The sequence below is a fragment of the Pelodiscus sinensis genome, chromosome 26 (assembly GCF_052426305.1).
Source record: "Pelodiscus sinensis isolate ZL-2025 chromosome 26, ASM5242630v1, whole genome shotgun sequence".
Taxonomy (NCBI): Eukaryota; Metazoa; Chordata; order Testudines; family Trionychidae; genus Pelodiscus; species Pelodiscus sinensis.
This window is the reverse complement of record NC_143077.1, coordinates 18414085-18431698: the sequence shown is the minus strand read 5'-3', so window position 1 is coordinate 18431698 and position 17614 is coordinate 18414085. Positions and strand designations below refer to the sequence as shown.

Below are 17614 nucleotides of genomic sequence, written 5' to 3'. Positions count from 1 at the left end.
CACCTCCACCCTGCCATGTGCTTTTGCACAAGAGTGTCCATGGCATTGTGAACGCTTTCTCGTGCAAGAAAGCTCTGATGACCATTTTAGCCATAAAAGTGTCTTGCTCAAGAAGCCCCTGGTGCCCGTCCACGCTGCCTTCTTGCACAACAGCTCTTGCACAAAAGGGGCTTATTCCTCGTGGGGAGAGGAATAACTCCTGTGCAAGAAGCCCTCTTTTCTGATGCTTTACTGCAAATTTACTTGCACAAGAATTCACGTGCAGTGTAGACGCGCCACAAGTTTTTGCACAAGAACAGCTGTTCTTGAGCAAAATGCCTGCAGTGCAGACGTGGCCTTGGTGTCACCCAGCACTGGACTTCCTGGCCAGGAGCAAGAGTTAGAGCCTCCCACTCGCCCCGCTGCCTCTCAAGGGCTCCCGTCCGGCCCCAGCCCTGGGCTTTGCCCTAGCGCATCCCAGCAAGGCCTCTGGCCTGCACTAGACCCATTGACATGTGGAGACTCCACCACTGCCCTGGGGCGCTTTTGTCTATGAGACTCGGACTCACAGCTGAGCATGGAGCCCGATTTTAGTTCGAACTAGCGGGGTAGTGTAGACATACCCCCTGAGACTCACTGGTGCTGGCTCACCCCCTGTCCTGCTCGTGGCTCCGTTGTCCTCCTCCCCATAGACCCCCCCAGCTCTAAATGCTGCTCACATCAGTTCCCCTTCCCCGTGGCCAGGCCCTGCAGGGCTCTGGGGGCTGGTTTGCTGCCCTCAGCCCTGCAGTAGCCTGCTCCCCAGTTTGCAGCCCCTCCCATCATGCGTGGGGTCTCCTGGTACCGGAGGGAGGACGGGGGCAGACCAGGAAGGTTAATTTGATGTTGCAGCGGCAGGAAGAGGAGGGGTGGCGCAGAGGAGCTGTCAGTACATTATCCCAATACGCCATCCCAGTGCAGGCGTCGCACTCAGCTCTACCTGCAGAGGAGTCTCTATCTGCGCTGAGCAGAAAGGGGGTCTAGGACACACACACAAGTAGCCCCAGAACCACGCAGGAGCAGAGTCGTTCTGCGAAAGGGAGAGGTTTATTGGGTCTGCGAGGGCGGCCGTAGGGGGGTGTCGTGTGTGTGCCACTCATCTCCGTCTGGGCAGCGGCACCGGTCGGGCTCACAACTGGGCACAGGACCCGACCACGGCACCATCGATCTCCAGTGTATCGATCTGCTGGAAGCCGCGGCAGAGCTGAATTGCAGAACGGCTGCCCATTGGCAAAGACCTTGAAATGCTGGTTCCTGCAGCCGATGGAGAGGAACCCACTCCTCCTGGGGGGAGGAGCAGCCAAGAGAGGGACCCACTCAGACCGGTCTGGCAGCGTGACGTAGTGGAACCAGCGCTGCCTAGGTAGGCTTTTACCTCCCCCCAGTCTGCTTCTGAGACCGAGTTTCCCACTCTGCCCCATGGGCTAACAACAAGGCACTTTACAAACATTCTCTGTGTCATCGGCATTGTATGAAGGGGGAAACTGAGGCATGGAGCGGCATCTGATTTATATAGCTCAACCCAGTCCCCACCCCTCTCGGTCTGCAGGAAAAGAAGCCAAGTGCTCTTGTTCCCACTACTCCTCCATTCCCCTGCTTCCACCTGATGTCAAATACACAAAGCTCACTACTTCTTCTTTCCTGCACTTAAGCCAAGCAGATCAGGATGGGGAGGAGACATGAGGGAGCCCCCAGGCTCTTGCTCTCTCTCGCACATACACACACATATATTACTTTAGAAAATGCCAGGTGTGAGCTAGAGGAGAATCTCCATTAACTGTTAGCACTATAGGGCATATGATACATACATAAAGCATTTACAGTCCATCCAGCAGAGGGCAACAATACACCCCGCACACATGTAGCTCCCCCTCCTTTTCCAAATGCCCCAAGATTTAAACTACTGGAGACTACCCATTAGCTGCTAGTTGTATAGGAACTATGGGTATGTCTACACTACAAAGTTAATTCGAACTAACAGCCGTTAGTTGGAATTAACTTTCATAGGTGCTACACATACAAACCGCTAGTTTGGACTTAATTCGAACTAGGTAAACTTCATTCTACCAGGAGTAACGCCAAATTCGAATTCAGTAGTTGGAATTAAGGGCTGTGTAGCCACTTAATTCGAAGTAGCTGGAGGCCAGCCCTCCCCAGGTTCCCCTGGTGGCTGCTCTGGGCCAAACCAGGAAAACTCCTCTCCTCTCCCCAGCCCTGGGGCCCTTAAAGGGGTAGACTCTGGCCAGACGGCACTTGCCAGAGCCAGCCCTGCCAGCAGTCTCTGCCCCGAACCAGGGGCTGCAGGATGAGCCAGGCAGCCAGTGCCAGCGAGCCGTCCCCCCGCCCAGTCCCCCAGCACCCAGGGGCCAGCCAGGGGCCGTAGATGGCGCGCACCCTCCTGGTCTAGTGTGGAGGTCATGGACCTCATTGAGGTTTGGGGGCAGGGCCCCAGCGTCCATGATCTCTGTACTAGGAGGAGGAACGTGGCCGTCTACGGGCGCATAGCGGCCGCCATGGCCCGAAAGGGACACAGGCCACCCAGGAGCAGGCGAATCCTGGTGTTCTGGCTGTGGGGGAAAAAGACAGCCACAAGATGGCGTTTGGAGTCACACGGGCGAGTCGCCTGTCCAAGCGGGACCGAGTCCCTTCCAAAGAGAAACCATGGCAGCCATGCAAGTCCAAGGCTGCACAGGAAACCTCAGGAGCTGCGACTGGGGCTCAGTTCGCGCGGCCACGCTTCCCAGGGGAGGCATGAGACAGGCCCAGAGGTCTGCGCAGCAAACAGGCCCGCAGGAGGGAGGCGGCTAAGAACCCGCGCGGCTCGTGCGTTTCTCCCTCTCAGCTGGCGTAGAGGCGGGAGGGGAACGACACCTGCCCGGCTGCAGCTTTCGCGCTTGGGCTCGGGGCTTAAGCCCCGAGGCCGAGGCCCCGGCGCGGTTGCTGGGAGACGGGCTCCTGTGGCACGGCACGGCCCCTGAACCTTGCCGGCCACAAGGTGACCTCACCGAGGCCGAGAGGGATGGCTTGGAGGTGGCAAAAGGGAGCCCGCTAGCAAGCGCCAGGAGGCCGAGCGTAGCCACGTCCCCGGGTGGGCTCGAATCACCATCCTTTCGGTTAACAGCCGAACGCGCTGACGCATTGCGCCACAGAGACCTCGAAGGGCTTTCCGAAACGCTGCCTAGCAGCCTGCTCCTCTGCCTGGCCGTGCCAGTGCAGCCCAGGTGCTAGAGTGGATTGCGGGCAGTCTAGCCCCAAGGGAGCAGAGTGGCGCAGCGGAAGCGTGCTGGGCCCATAACCCAGAGGTCGATGGATCGAAACCATCCTCTGCTACGTGTGGGCCGGCCTCTTTTGACTCCGCGCCTTCACTCCAGGCTGCAAGTAGCTAAAGGCCAGGCCAGGATGCCGCCTGCGGGGAAGCTCTCGGCAGCCCCCCGCTTCCTGTGTGGGAGGCACGGAGGCCTCCTCTTCTGTCCTCAGGCAACAGGGCTTCCTCCTGCCCTTTTCCCACCCACAAGGGCCGCCGGGACCCGCTCAGGGAGCGCGCCAGGGAGGCTCTCCAGACGCTCGTGGAACAAAGCACTTCTGGACCACGCTACCCAGAGCCTTCATTCAGGCCTAGACAAAACGCCTAGACAAAGAGCTGCCACAGCATCAACACTGGCCTTGCGCTACTACTCCCAGGCACGCCAAATCCCTCACAAAGAGAACTTCTGCCTTCGCCATACTGCTCAACAACAGGACACGCGAGCAATTCCCTCCGACGCGCCGCTTCTCCCGCATCGCCACCACCCACGCTCTTTAGGCACACGCCGGCTGACCAAAACCCATCTCATCCCATCAAAAGCTTCTGCCCAGCCCAAGAGGACCAGCTACGTTCCCGGCTCAATTCATCCCTTACAGTCAGAGCCAAAAATCACCAGCTGACGGTCCTTCAGAATCCTCAATGGAAAGGGGGAGAGGGAATTGTGGGAGCACTCGCCACGTTCTCGGTTGAGGCTTGCAGCAGTCATGGAAGAGAGAGCTGGCTTCGGTCAAGTCTCGGGAGTACGGCCACGGCTTGGACGGGTCCTTCAGTCCTTGGCTCAGAGCTTCGGTTGGTAGCCCACATCCTCCCGAGGTAAAAAAGCAGGAGGGCTTTCCTTCCAGGGCCTTTTGCATCTTCTGCCGTGGGAGGCGAATCCTGGTGTTCTGGCTGTGGGGGAAAAAGACAGCCACAAGATGGCGTTTGGAGTCACACGGGCGAGTCGCCTGTCCAAGCGGGACCGAGTCCCTTCCAAAGAGAAACCATGGCAGCCATGCAAGTCCAAGGCTGCACAGGAAACCTCGGGAGCTGCGACTGGGGCTCAGTTCGCGCGGCCACGCTTCCCAGGGGAGGCATGAGACAGGCCCGGAGGTCTGCGCAGCAAACAGGCCCGCAGGAGGGAGGCGGCTAAGAACCCGCGCGGCTCGTGCGTTTCTCCCTCTCAGCTGGCGTAGAGGCGGGAGGGGAACGACACCTGCCCGGCTGGAGCTTTCGCGCTTGGGCTCGGGGCTTAAGCCCCGAGGCCGAGGCCCCGGCGCGGTTGCTGGGAGACGGGCTCCCGTGGCACGGCACGGCCCCTGAACCTTGCCGGCCACAAGGTGACCTCACCGAGGCCGAGAGGGATGGCTTGGAGGTGGCAAAAGGGAGCCCGCTAGCAAGCGCCAGGAGGCCGAGCGTAGCCACGTCCCCGGGTGGGCTCGAACCACCATCCTTTCGGTTAACAGCCGAACGCGCTGACCCATTGCGCCACAGAGACCTCGAAGGGCTTTCCGAAATGCTGCCTAGCAGCCTGCTCCTCTGCCTGGCCGTGCCAGTGCAGCCCAGGTGCTAGAGTGGATTGCGGGCAGTCTAGCCCCAAGGGAGCAGAGTGGCGCAGCGGAAGCGTGCTGGGCCCATAACCCAGAGGTCGATGGATCGAAACCATCCTCTGCTACGTGTGGGCCAGCCTCTTTTGACTCCGCGCCTTCACTCCAGGCTGCAAGTAGCTAAAGGCCAGGCCAGGATGCCGCCTGCGGGGAAGCTCTCGGCAGCCCCCCGCTTCCTGTGTGGGAGGCACGGAGGCCTCCTCTTCTGTCCTCAGGCAACAGGGCTTCCTCCTGCCCTTTTCCCACCCACAAGGGCCGCCGGGACCCGCTCAGGGAGCGCGCCAGGGAGGCTCTCCAGACGCTCGTGGAACAAAGCACTTCTGGACCACGCTACCCAGAGCCTTCATTCAGGCCTAGACAAAACGCCTAGACAAAGAGCTGCCACAGCATCAACACTGGCCTTGCTCTACTACTCCCAGGCACGCCAAACCCCTCACAAAGAGAACTTCTGCCTTCGCCATACTGCTCAACAACAGGACACGCGAGCAATTCCCTCCGACGCACCGCTTCTCCCGCATCGCCACCACCCACGCTCTTTAGGCACACGCCGGCTGACCAAAACCCATCTCATCCCATCAAAAGCTTCTGCCCAGCCCAAGAGGACCAGCTACGTTCCCGGCTCAATTCATCCCTTACAGTCAGAGCCAAAAATCACCAGCTGACGGTCCTTCAGAATCCTCAATGGAAAGGGGGAGAGGGAATTGTGGGAGCACTCGCCACGTTCTCGGTTGAGGCTTGCAGCAGTCATGGAAGAGAGAGCTGGCTTCGGTCAAGTCTCGGGAGTACGGCCACGGCTTGGACGGGTCCTTCAGTCCTTGGCTCAGAGCTTCGGTTGGTAGCCCACATCCTCCCGAGGTAAAAAAGCAGGAGGGCTTTCCTTCCAGGGCCTTTTGCATCTTCTGCCGTGGGAGGCGAATCCTGGTGTTCTGGCTGTGGGGGAAAAAGACAGCCACAAGATGGCGTTTGGAGTCACACGGGCGAGTCGCCTGTCCAAGCGGGACCGAGTCCCTTCCAAAGAGAAACCATGGCAGCCATGCAAGTCCAAGGCTGCACAGGAAACCTCAGGAGCTGCGACTGGGGCTCAGTTCGCGCGGCCACGCTTCCCAGGGGAGGCATGAGACAGGCCCAGAGGTCTGCGCAGCAAACAGGCCCGCAGGAGGGAGGCGGCTAAGAACCCGCGCGGCTCGTGCGTTTCTCCCTCTCAGCTGGCGTAGAGGCGGGAGGGGAACGACACCTGCCCGGCTGGAGCTTTCGCGCTTGGGCTCGGGGCTTAAGCCCCGAGGCCGAGGCCCCGGCGCGGTTGCTGGGAGACGGGCTCCCGTGGCACGGCACGGCCCCTGAACCTTGCCGGCCACAAGGTGACCTCACCGAGGCCGAGAGGGATGGCTTGGAGGTGGCAAAAGGGAGCCCGCTAGCAAGCGCCAGGAGGCCGAGCGTAGCCACGTCCCCGGGTGGGCTCGAACCACCATCCTTTCGGTTAACAGCCGAACGCGCTGACCCATTGCGCCACAGAGACCTCGAAGGCCTTTCCGAAACGCTGCCTAGCAGCCTGCTCCTCTGCCTGGCTGTGCCAGTGCAGCCCAGGTGCTAGAGTGGATTGCGGGCAGTCTAGCCCCAAGGGAGCAGAGTGGCGCAGCGGAAGCGTGCTGGGCCCATAACCCAGAGGTCGATGGATCGAAACCATCCTCTGCTACGTGTGGGCTGGCCTCTTTTGACTCCGCGCCTTCACTCCAGGCTGCAAGTAGCTAAAGGCCAGGCCAGGATGCCGCCTGCGGGGAAGCTCTCGGCAGCCCCCCGCTTCCTGTGTGGGAGGCACGGAGGCCTCCTCTTCTGTCCTCAGGCAACAGGGCTTCCTCCTGCCCTTTTCCCACCCACAAGGGCCGCCGGGACCCGCTCAGGGAGCGCGCCAGGGAGGCTCTCCAGACGCTCGTGGAACAAAGCACTTCTGGACCACGCTACCCAGAGCCTTCATTCAGGCCTAGACAAAACGCCTAGACAGAGAGCTGCCACAGCATCAACACTGGCCTTGCTCTACTACTCCCAGGCACGCCAAACCCCTCACAAAGAGAACTTCTGCCTTCGCCATACTGCTCAACAACAGGACACGCGAGCAATTCCCTCCGACGCGCCGCTTCTCCCGCATCGCCACCACCCACGCTCTTTAGGCACACGCCGGCTGACCAAAACCCATCTCATCCCATCAAAAGCTTCTGCCCAGCCCAAGAGGACCAGCTACGTTCCCGGCTCAATTCATCCCTTACAGTCAGAGCCAAAAATCACCAGCTGACGGTCCTTCAGAATCCTCAATGGAAAGGGGGAGAGGGAATTGTGGGAGCACTCGCCACGTTCTCGGTTGAGGCTTGCAGCAGTCATGGAAGAGAGAGCTGGCTTCGGTCAAGTCTCGGGAGTACGGCCACGGCTTGGACGGGTCCTTCAGTCCTTGGCTCAGAGCTTCGGTTGGTAGCCCACATCCTCCCGAGGTAAAAAAGCAGGAGGGCTTTCCTTCCAGGGCCTTTTGCATCTTCTGCCGTGGGAGGCGAATCCTGGTGTTCTGGCTGTGGGGGAAAAAGACAGCCACAAGATGGCGTTTGGAGTCACACGGGCGAGTCGCCTGTCCAAGCGGGACCGAGTCCCTTCCAAAGAGAAACCATGGCAGCCATGCAAGTCCAAGGCTGCACAGGAAACCTCAGGAGCTGCGACTGGGGCTCAGTTCGCGCGGCCACGCTTCCCAGGGGAGGCATGAGACAGGCCCAGAGGTCTGCGCAGCAAACAGGCCCGCAGGAGGGAGGCGGCTAAGAACCCGCGCGGCTTGTGCGTTTCTCCCTCTCAGCTGGCGTAGAGGCGGGAGGGGAACGACACCTGCCCGGCTGGAGCTTTTGCGCTTGGGCTCGGGGCTTAAGCCCCGAGGCCGAGGCCCCGGCGCGGTTGCTGGGAGACGGGCTCCTGTGGCACGGCACGGCCCCTGAACCTTGCCGGCCACAAGGTGACCTCACCGAGGCCGAGAGGGATGGCTTGGAGGTGGCAAAAGGGAGCCCGCTAGCAAGCGCCAGGAGGCCGAGCGTAGCCACGTCCCCGGGTGGGCTCGAACCACCATCCTTTCGGTTAACAGCCGAACGTGCTGACCCATTGCGCCACAGAGACCTCGAAGGGCTTTCCGAAACGCTGCCTCGCAGCCTGCTCCTCTGCCTGGCCGTGCCAGTGCAGCCCAGGTGCTAGAGTGGATTGCGGGCAGTCTAGCCCCAAGGGAGAAGAGTGGCGCAGCGGAAGCGTGCTGGGCCCATAACCCAGAGGTCGATGGATCGAAACCATCCTCTGCTACGTGTGGGCCGGCCTCTTTTGACTCCGCGCCTTCACTACAGGCTGCAAGTAGCTAAAGGCCAGGCCAGGATGCCGCCTGCGGGGAAGCTCTCGGCAGCCCCCCGCTTCCTGTGTGGGAGGCACAGAGGCCTCCTCTTCTGTCCTCAGGCAACAGGGCTTCCTCCTGCCCTTTTCCCACCCACATGGGCCGCCGGGACCCGCTCAGGGAGCGCGCCAGGGAGGCTCTCCAGACGCTCGTGGAACAAAGCACTTCTGGACCACGCTACCCAGAGCCTTCATTCAGGCCTAGACAAAACGCCTAGACAAAGAGCTGCCACAGCATCAACACTGGCCTTGCTCTACTACTCCCAGGCACGCCAAACCCCTCAGAAAGAGAACTTCTGCCTTCGCCATACTGCTCAACAACAGGACACGCGAGCAATTCCCTCCGACGCGCCGCTTCTCCCGCATCGCCACCACCCACGCTCTTTAGGCACACGCCGGCTGACCAAAACCCATCTCATCCCATCAAAAGCTTCTGCCCAGCCCAAGAGGACCAGCTACGTTCCCGGCTCAATTCATCCCTTACAGTCAGAGCCAAAAATCACCAGCTGACGGTCCTTCAGAATCCTCAATGGAAAGGGGGAGAGGGAATTGTGGGAGCACTCGCCACGTTCTCGGTTGAGGCTTGCAGCAGTCATGGAAGAGAGAGCTGGCTTCGGTCAAGTCTCGGGAGTACGGCCACGGCTTGGACGGGTCCTTCAGTCCTTGGCTCAGAGCTTCGGTTGGTAGCCCACATCCTCCCGAGGTAAAAAAGCAGGAGGGCTTTCCTTCCAGGGCCTTTTGCATCTTCTGCCGTGGGAGGCGAATCCTGGTGTTCTGGCTGTGGGGGAAAAAGACAGCCACAAGATGGCGTTTGGAGTCACACGGGCGAGTCGCCTGTCCAAGCGGGACCGAGTCCCTTCCAAAGAGAAACCATGGCAGCCATGCAAGTCCAAGGCTGCACAGGAAACCTCGGGAGCTGCGACTGGGGCTCAGTTCGCGCGGCCACGCTTCCCAGGGGAGGCATGAGACAGGCCCAGAGGTCTGCGCAGCAAACAGGCCCGCAGGAGGGAGGCGGCTAAGAACCCGCGCGGCTCGTGCGTTTCTCCCTCTCAGCTGGCGTAGAGGCGGGAGGGGAACGACACCTGCCCGGCTGGAGCTTTCGCGCTTGGGCTCGGGGCTTAAGCCCCGAGGCCGAGGCCCCGGCGCGGTTGCTGGGAGACGGGCTCCCGTGGCACGGCACGGCCCCTGAACCTTGCCGGCCACAAGGTGACCTCACCGAGGCCGAGAGGGATGGCTTGGAGGTGGCAAAAGGGAGCCCGCTAGCAAGCGCCAGGAGGCCGAGCGTAGCCACGTGCCCGGGTGGGCTCGAATCACCATCCTTTCGGTTAACAGCCGAACGCGCTGACCCATTGCGCCACAGAGACCTCGAAGGGCTTTCCGAAACGCTGCCTAGCAGCCTGCTCCTCTGCCTGGCCGTGCCAGTGCAGCCCAGGTGCTAGAGTGGATTGCGGGCAGTCTAGCCCCAAGGGAGAAGAGTGGCGCAGCGGAAGCGTGCTGGGCCCATAACCCAGAGGTCGATGGATCGAAACCATCCTCTGCTACGTGTGGGCCGGCCTCTTTTGACTCCGCGCCTTCACTCCAGGCTGCAAGTAGCTAAAGGCCAGGCCAGGATGCCGCCTGCGGGGAAGCTCTCGGCAGCCCCCCGCTTCCTGTGTGGGAGGCACGGAGGCCTCCTCTTCTGTCCTCAGGCAACAGGGCTTCCTCCTGCCCTTTTCCCACCCACATGGGCCGCCGGGACCCGCTCAGGGAGCGCGCCAGGGAGGCTCTCCAGACGCTCGTGGAACAAAGCACTTCTGGACCACGCTACCCAGAGCCTTCATTCAGGCCTAGACAAAACGCCTAGACAAAGAGCTGCCACAGCATCAACACTGGCCTTGCTCTACTACTCCCAGGCACGCCAAACCCCTCAGAAAGAGAACTTCTGCCTTCGCCATACTGCTCAACAACAGGACACGCGAGCAATTCCCTCCGACGCGCCGCTTCTCCCGCATCGCCACCACCCACGCTCTTTAGGCACACGCCGGCTGACCAAAACCCATCTCATCCCATCAAAAGCTTCTGCCCAGCCCAAGAGGACCAGCTACGTTCCCGGCTCAATTCATCCCTTACAGTCAGAGCCAAAAATCACCAGCTGACGGTCCTTCAGAATCCTCAATGGAAAGGGGGAGAGGGAATTGTGGGAGCACTCGCCACGTTCTCGGTTGAGGCTTGCAGCAGTCATGGAAGAGAGAGCTGGCTTCGGTCAAGTCTCGGGAGTACGGCCACGGCTTGGACGGGTCCTTCAGTCCTTGGCTCAGAGCTTCGGTTGGTAGCCCACATCCTCCCGAGGTAAAAAAGCAGGAGGGCTTTCCTTCCAGGGCCTTTTGCATCTTCTGCCGTGGGAGGCGAATCCTGGTGTTCTGGCTGTGGGGGAAAAAGACAGCCACAAGATGGCGTTTGGAGTCACACGGGCGAGTCGCCTGTCCAAGCGGGACCGAGTCCCTTCCAAAGAGAAACCATGGCAGCCATGCAAGTCCAAGGCTGCACAGGAAACCTCGGGAGCTGCGACTGGGGCTCAGTTCGCGCGGCCACGCTTCCCAGGGGAGGCATGAGACAGGCCCAGAGGTCTGCGCAGCAAACAGGCCCGCAGGAGGGAGGCGGCTAAGAACCCGCGCGGCTCGTGCGTTTCTCCCTCTCAGCTGGCGTAGAGGCGGGAGGGGAACGACACCTGCCCGGCTGGAGCTTTCGCGCTTGGGCTCGGGGCTTAAGCCCCGAGGCCGAGGCCCCGGCGCGGTTGCTGGGAGACGGGCTCCCGTGGCACGGCACGGCCCCTGAACCTTGCCGGCCACAAGGTGACCTCACCGAGGCCGAGAGGGATGGCTTGGAGGTGGCAAAAGGGAGCCCGCTAGCAAGCGCCAGGAGGCCGAGCGTAGCCACGTCCCCGGGTGGGCTCGAACCACCATCCTTTCGGTTAACAGCCGAACGCGCTGACCCATTGCGCCACAGAGACCTCGAAGGGCTTTCCGAAACGCTGCCTAGCAGCCTGCTCCTCTGCCTGGCCGTGCCAGTGCAGCCCAGGTGCTAGAGTGGATTGCGGGCAGTCTAGCCCCAAGGGAGCAGAGTGGCGCAGCGGAAGCGTGCTGGGCCCATAACCCAGAGGTCGATGGATCGAAACCATCCTCTGCTACGTGTGGGCCGGCCTCTTTTGACTCCGCGCCTTCACTCCAGGCTGCAAGTAGCTAAAGGCCAGGCCAGGATGCCGCCTGCGGGGAAGCTCTCGGCAGCCCCCCGCTTCCTGTGTGGGAGGCACGGAGGCCTCCTCTTCTGTCCTCAGGCAACAGGGCTTCCTCCTGCCCTTTTCCCACCCACAAGGGCTGCCGGGACCCGCTCAGGGAGCGCGCCAGGGAGGCTCTCCAGACGCTCGTGGAACAAAGCACTTCTGGACCACGCTACCCAGAGCCTTCATTCAGGCCTAGACAAAACGCCTAGACAAAGAGCTGCCACAGCATCAACACTGGCCTTGCTCTACTACTCCGAGGCACGCCAAACCCCTCACAAAGAGAACTTCTGCCTTCGCCATACTGCTCAACAACAGGACACGCGAGCAATTCCCTCCGACGCGCCGCTTCTCCCGCATCGCCACCACCCACGCTCTTTAGGCACACGCCGGCTGACCAAAACCCATCTCATCCCATCAAAAGCTTCTGCCCAGCCCAAGAGGACCAGCTACGTTCCCGGCTCAATTCATCCCTTACAGTCAGAGCCAAAAATCACCAGCTGACGGTCCTTCAGAATCCTCAATGGAAAGGGGGAGAGGGAATTGTGGGAGCACTCGCCACGTTCTCGGTTGAGGCTTGCAGCAGTCATGGAAGAGAGAGCTGGCTTCGGTCAAGTCTCGGGAGTACGGCCACGGCTTGGACGGGTCCTTCAGTCCTTGGCTCAGAGCTTCGGTTGGTAGCCCACATCCTCCCGAGGTAAAAAAGCAGGAGGGCTTTCCTTCCAGGGCCTTTTGCATCTTCTGCCGTGGGAGGCGAATCCTGGTGTTCTGGCTGTGGGGGAAAAAGACAGCCACAAGATGGCGTTTGGAGTCACACGGGCGAGTCGCCTGTCCAAGCGGGACCGAGTCCCTTCCAAAGAGAAACCATGGCAGCCATGCAAGTCCAAGGCTGCACAGGAAACCTCGGGAGCTGCGACTGGGGCTCAGTTCGCGCGGCCACGCTTCCCAGGGGAGGCATGAGACAGGCCCAGAGGTCTGCGCAGCAAACAGGCCCGCAGGAGGGAGGCGGCTAAGAACCCGCGCGGCTCGTGCGTTTCTCCCTCTCAGCTGGCGTAGAGGCGGGAGGGGAACGACACCTGCCCGGCTGGAGCTTTCGCGCTTGGGCTCGGGGCTTAAGCCCCGAGGCCGAGGCCCCGGCGCGGTTGCTGGGAGACGGGCTCCCGTGGCACGGCACGGCCCCTGAACCTTGCCGGCCACAAGGTGACCTCACCGAGGCCGAGAGGGATGGCTTGGAGGTGGCAAAAGGGAGCCCGCTAGCAAGCGCCAGGAGGCCGAGCGTAGCCACGTCCCCGGGTGGGCTCGAACCACCATCCTTTCGGTTAACAGCCGAACGCGCTGACCCATTGCGCCACAGAGACCTCGAAGAGCTTTCCGAAACGCTGCCTAGCAGCCTGCTCCTCTGCCTGGCCGTGCCAGTGCAGCCCAGGTGCTAGAGTGGATTGCGGGCAGTCTAGCCCCAAGGGAGCAGAGTGGCGCAGCGGAAGCGTGCTGGGCCCATAACCCAGAGGTCGATGGATCGAAACCATCCTCTGCTACGTGTGGGCCGGCCTCTTTTGACTCCGCGCCTTCACTCCAGGCTGCAAGTAGCTAAAGGCCAGGCCAGGATGCCGCCTGCGGGGAAGCTCTCGGCAGCCCCCCGCTTCCTGTGTGGGAGGCACGGAGGCCTCCTCTTCTGTCCTCAGGCAACAGGGCTTCCTCCTGCCCTTTTCCCACCCACATGGGCCGCCGGGACCCGCTCAGGGAGCGCGCCAGGGAGGCTCTCCAGACGCTCGTGGAACAAAGCACTTCTGGACCACGCTACCCAGAGCCTTCATTCAGGCCTAGACAAAACGCCTAGACAAAGAGCTGCCACAGCATCAACACTGGCCTTGCTCTACTACTCCGAGGCACGCCAAACCCCTCACAAAGAGAACTTCTGCCTTCGCCATACTGCTCAACAACAGGACACGCGAGCAATTCCCTCCGACGCGCCGCTTCTCCCGCATCGCCACCACCCACGCTCTTTAGGCACACGCCGGCTGACCAAAACCCATCTCATCCCATCAAAAGCTTCTGCCCAGCCCAAGAGGACCAGCTACGTTCCCGGCTCAATTCATCCCTTACAGTCAGAGCCAAAAATCACCAGCTGACGGTCCTTCAGAATCCTCAATGGAAAGGGGGAGAGGGAATTGTGGGAGCACTCGCCACGTTCTCGGTTGAGGCTTGCAGCAGTCATGGAAGAGAGAGCTGGCTTCGGTCAAGTCTCGGGAGTACGGCCACGGCTTGGACGGGTCCTTCAGTCCTTGGCTCAGAGCTTCGGTTGGTAGCCCACATCCTCCCGAGGTAAAAAAGCAGGAGGGCTTTCCTTCCAGGGCCTTTTGCATCTTCTGCCGTGGGAGGCGAATCCTGGTGTTCTGGCTGTGGGGGAAAAAGACAGCCACAAGATGGCGTTTGGAGTCACACGGGCGAGTCGCCTGTCCAAGCGGGACCGAGTCCCTTCCAAAGAGAAACCATGGCAGCCATGCAAGTCCAAGGCTGCACAGGAAACCTCGGGAGCTGCGACTGGGGCTCAGTTCGCGCGGCCACGCTTCCCAGGGGAGGCATGAGACAGGCCCAGAGGTCTGCGCAGCAAACAGGCCCGCAGGAGGGAGGCGGCTAAGAACCCGCGCGGCTCGTGCGTTTCTCCCTCTCAGCTGGCGTAGAGGCGGGAGGGGAACGACACCTGCCCGGCTGGAGCTTTCGCGCTTGGGCTCGGGGCTTAAGCCCCGAGGCCGAGGCCCCGGCGCGGTTGCTGGGAGACGGGCTCCGGTGGCACGGCACGGCCCCTGAACCTTGCCGGCCACAAGGTGACCTCACCGAGGCCGAGAGGGATGGCTTGGAGGTGGCAAAAGGGAGCCCGCTAGCAAGCGCCAGGAGGCCGAGCGTAGCCACGTCCCCGGGTGGGCTCGAATCACCATCCTTTCGGTTAACAGCCGAACGCGCTGACCCATTGCGCCACAGAGACCTCGAAGGGCTTTCCGAAACGCTGCCTAGCAGCCTGCTCCTCTGCCTGGCCGTGCCAGTGCAGCCCAGGTGCTAGAGTGGATTGCGGGCAGTCTAGCCCCAAGGGAGCAGAGTGGCGCAGCGGAAGTGTGCTGGGCCCATAACCCAGAGGTCGATGGATCGAAGCCATCCTCTGCTACGTGTGGGCCGGCCTCTTTTGACTCCGCGCCTTCACTCCAGGCTGCAAGTAGCTAAAGGCCAGGCCAGGATGCCGCCTGCGGGGAAGCTCTCGGCAGCCCCCCGCTTCCTGTGTGGGAGGCACGGAGGCCTCCTCTTCTGTCCTCAGGCAACAGGGCTTCCTCCTGCCCTTTTCCCACCCACATGGGCCGCCGGGACCCGCTCAGGGAGCGCGCCAGGGAGGCTCTCCAGACGCTCGTGGAACAAAGCACTTCTGGACCACGATACCCAGAGCCTTCATTCAGGCCTAGACAAAACGCCTAGACAAAGAGCTGCCACAGCATCAACACTGGCCTTGCTCTACTACTCCCAGGCACGCCAAACCCCTCACAAAGAGAACTTCTGCCTTCGCCATACTGCTCAACAACAGGACACGCGAGCAATTCCCTCCGACGCGCCGCTTCTCCCGCATCGCCACCACCCACGCTCTTTAGGCACACGCCGGCTGACCAAAACCCATCTCATCCCATCAAAAGCTTCTGCCCAGCCCAAGAGGACCAGCTACGTTCCCGGCTCAATTCATCCCTTACAGTCAGAGCCAAAAATCACCAGCTGACGGTCCTTCAGAATCCTCAATGGAAAGGGGGAGAGGGAATTGTGGGAGCACGGGCAGCACTCGCCACGTTCTCGGTTGAGGCTTGCAGCAGTCATGGAAGAGAGAGCTGGCTTCGGTCAAGTCTCGGGAGTACGGCCACGGCTTGGACGGGTCCTTCAGTCCTTGGCTCAGAGCTTCGGTTGGTAGCCCACATCCTCCCGAGGTAAAAAAGCAGGAGGGCTTTCCTTCCAGGGCCTTTTGCATCTTCTGCCGTGGGAGGCGAATCCTGGTGTTCTGGCTGTGGGGGAAAAAGACAGCCACAAGATGGCGTTTGGAGTCACACGGGCGAGTCGCCTGTCCAAGCGGGACCGAGTCCCTTCCAAAGAGAAACCATGGCAGCCATGCAAGTCCAAGGCTGCACAGGAAACCTCGGGAGCTGCGACTGGGGCTCAGTTCGCGCGGCCACGCTTCCCAGGGGAGGCATGAGACAGGCCCAGAGGTCTGCGCAGCAAACAGGCCCGCAGGAGGGAGGCGGCTAAGAACCCGCGCGGCTCGTGCGTTTCTCCCTCTCAGCTGGCGTAGAGGCGGGAGGGGAACGACACCTGCCCGGCTGGAGCTTTCGCGCTTGGGCTCGGGGCTTAAGCCCCGAGGCCGAGGCCCCGGCGCGGTTGCTGGGAGACGGGCTCCCGTGGCACGGCACGGCCCCTGAACCTTGCCGGCCACAAGGTGACCTCACCGAGGCCGAGAGGGATGGCTTGGAGGTGGCAAAAGGGAGCCCGCTAGCAAGCGCCAAGAGGCCGAGCGTAGCCACGTGCCCGGGTGGGCTCGAATCACCATCCTTTCGGTTAACAGCCGAACGCGCTGACCCATTGCGCCACAGAGACCTCGAAGGGCTTTCCGAAACGCTGCCTAGCAGCCTGCTCCTCTGCCTGGCCGTGCCAGTGCAGCCCAGGTGCTAGAGTGGATTGCGGGCAGTCTAGCCCCAAGGGAGCAGAGTGGCGCAGCGGAAGCGTGCTGGGCCCATAACCCAGAGGTCGATGGATCGAAACCATCCTCTGCTACGTGTGGGCCGGCCTCTTTTGACTCCGCGCCTTCACTCCAGGCTGCAAGTAGCTAAAAGCCAGGCCAGGCCAGGATGCCGCCTGCGGGGAAGCTCTCGGCAGCCCCCCGCTTCCTGTGTGGGAGGCACGGAGGCCTCCTCTTCTGTCCTCAGGCAACAGGGCTTCCTCCTGCCCTTTTCCCACCCACATGGGCCGCCGGGACCCGCTCAGGGAGCGCGCCAGGGAGGCTCTCCAGACGCTCGTGGAACAAAGCACTTCTGGACCACGCTACCCAGAGCCTTCATTCAGGCCTAGACAAAACGCCTAGACAAAGAGCTGCCACAGCATCAACACTGGCCTTGCGCTACTACTCCGAGGCACGCCAAACCCCTCACAAAGAGAACTTCTGCCTTCGCCATACTGCTCAACAACAGGACACGCGAGCAATTCCCTCCGACGCGCCGCTTCTCCCGCATCGCCACCACCCACGCTCTTTAGGCACACGCCGGCTGACCAAAACCCATCTCATCCCATCAAAAGCTTCTGCCCAGCCCAAGAGGACCAGCTACGTTCCCGGCTCAATTCATCCCTTACAGTCAGAGCCAAAAATCACCAGCTGACGGTCCTTCAGAATCCTCAATGGAAAGGGGGAGAGGGAATTGTGGGAGCACTCGCCACGTTCTCGGTTGAGGCTTGCAGCAGTCATGGAAGAGAGAGCTGGCTTCGGTCAAGTCTCGGGAGTACGGCCACGGCTTGGACGGGTCCTTCAGTCCTTGGCTCAGAGCTTCGGTTGGTAGCCCACATCCTCCCGAGGTAAAAAAGCAGGAGGGCTTTCCTTCCAGGGCCTTTTGCATCTTCTGCCGTGGGAGGCGAATCCTGGTGTTCTGGCTGTGGGGGAAAAAGACAGCCACAAGATGGCGTTTGGAGTCACACGGGCGAGTCGCCTGTCCAAGCGGGACCGAGTCCCTTCCAAAGAGAAACCATGGCAGCCATGCAAGTCCAAGGCTGCACAGGAAACCTCAGGAGCTGCGACTGGGGCTCAGTTCGCGCGGCCACGCTTCCCAGGGGAGGCATGAGACAGGCCCAGAGGTCTGCGCAGCAAACAGGCCCGCAGGAGAGAGGCGGCTAAGAACCCGCGCGGCTCGTGCGTTTCTCCCTCTCAGCTGGCGTAGAGGCGGGAGGGGAACGACACCTGCCCGGCTGGAGCTTTTGCGCTTGGGCTCGGGGCTTAAGCCCCGAGGCCGAGGCCCCGGCGCGGTTGCTGGGAGACTGGCTCCT

General features: G+C 61.5%; 11 non-coding genes across 11 annotated transcripts; 6 read left to right on the top strand and 5 right to left on the bottom strand.

Moving 5' to 3' along the window:
- The first annotated feature begins 3276 nt into the window (after positions 1 to 3276).
- TRNAM-CAU (transfer RNA methionine (anticodon CAU)) lies at positions 3277 to 3348 on the top strand. The gene has a single exon. It is a non-coding gene; the product is annotated as a tRNA-Met (tRNA).
- A 1374-nt stretch (positions 3349 to 4722) lies between these two features.
- On the bottom strand, positions 4723 to 4796 carry TRNAN-GUU (transfer RNA asparagine (anticodon GUU)). Its single transcript has one exon. It is a non-coding gene; the product is annotated as a tRNA-Asn (tRNA).
- Positions 4797 to 4901: 105 nt separating this feature from the next.
- Positions 4902 to 4973, top strand: TRNAM-CAU (transfer RNA methionine (anticodon CAU)). The gene has a single exon. It is a non-coding gene; the product is annotated as a tRNA-Met (tRNA).
- A 1374-nt stretch (positions 4974 to 6347) lies between these two features.
- Positions 6348 to 6421, bottom strand: TRNAN-GUU (transfer RNA asparagine (anticodon GUU)). Its single transcript has one exon. It is a non-coding gene; the product is annotated as a tRNA-Asn (tRNA).
- A 105-nt stretch (positions 6422 to 6526) lies between these two features.
- TRNAM-CAU (transfer RNA methionine (anticodon CAU)) lies at positions 6527 to 6598 on the top strand. Its single transcript has one exon. It is a non-coding gene; the product is annotated as a tRNA-Met (tRNA).
- A 1374-nt stretch (positions 6599 to 7972) lies between these two features.
- On the bottom strand, positions 7973 to 8046 carry TRNAN-GUU (transfer RNA asparagine (anticodon GUU)). Its single transcript has one exon. It is a non-coding gene; the product is annotated as a tRNA-Asn (tRNA).
- Positions 8047 to 11222: 3176 nt separating this feature from the next.
- On the bottom strand, positions 11223 to 11296 carry TRNAN-GUU (transfer RNA asparagine (anticodon GUU)). The gene has a single exon. It is a non-coding gene; the product is annotated as a tRNA-Asn (tRNA).
- Positions 11297 to 11401: 105 nt separating this feature from the next.
- TRNAM-CAU (transfer RNA methionine (anticodon CAU)) lies at positions 11402 to 11473 on the top strand. Its single transcript has one exon. It is a non-coding gene; the product is annotated as a tRNA-Met (tRNA).
- A 1374-nt stretch (positions 11474 to 12847) lies between these two features.
- TRNAN-GUU (transfer RNA asparagine (anticodon GUU)) lies at positions 12848 to 12921 on the bottom strand. Its single transcript has one exon. It is a non-coding gene; the product is annotated as a tRNA-Asn (tRNA).
- A 105-nt stretch (positions 12922 to 13026) lies between these two features.
- Positions 13027 to 13098, top strand: TRNAM-CAU (transfer RNA methionine (anticodon CAU)). Its single transcript has one exon. It is a non-coding gene; the product is annotated as a tRNA-Met (tRNA).
- Positions 13099 to 16285: 3187 nt separating this feature from the next.
- TRNAM-CAU (transfer RNA methionine (anticodon CAU)) lies at positions 16286 to 16357 on the top strand. The gene has a single exon. It is a non-coding gene; the product is annotated as a tRNA-Met (tRNA).
- The last annotated feature ends 1257 nt before the right edge of the window (positions 16358 to 17614 follow it).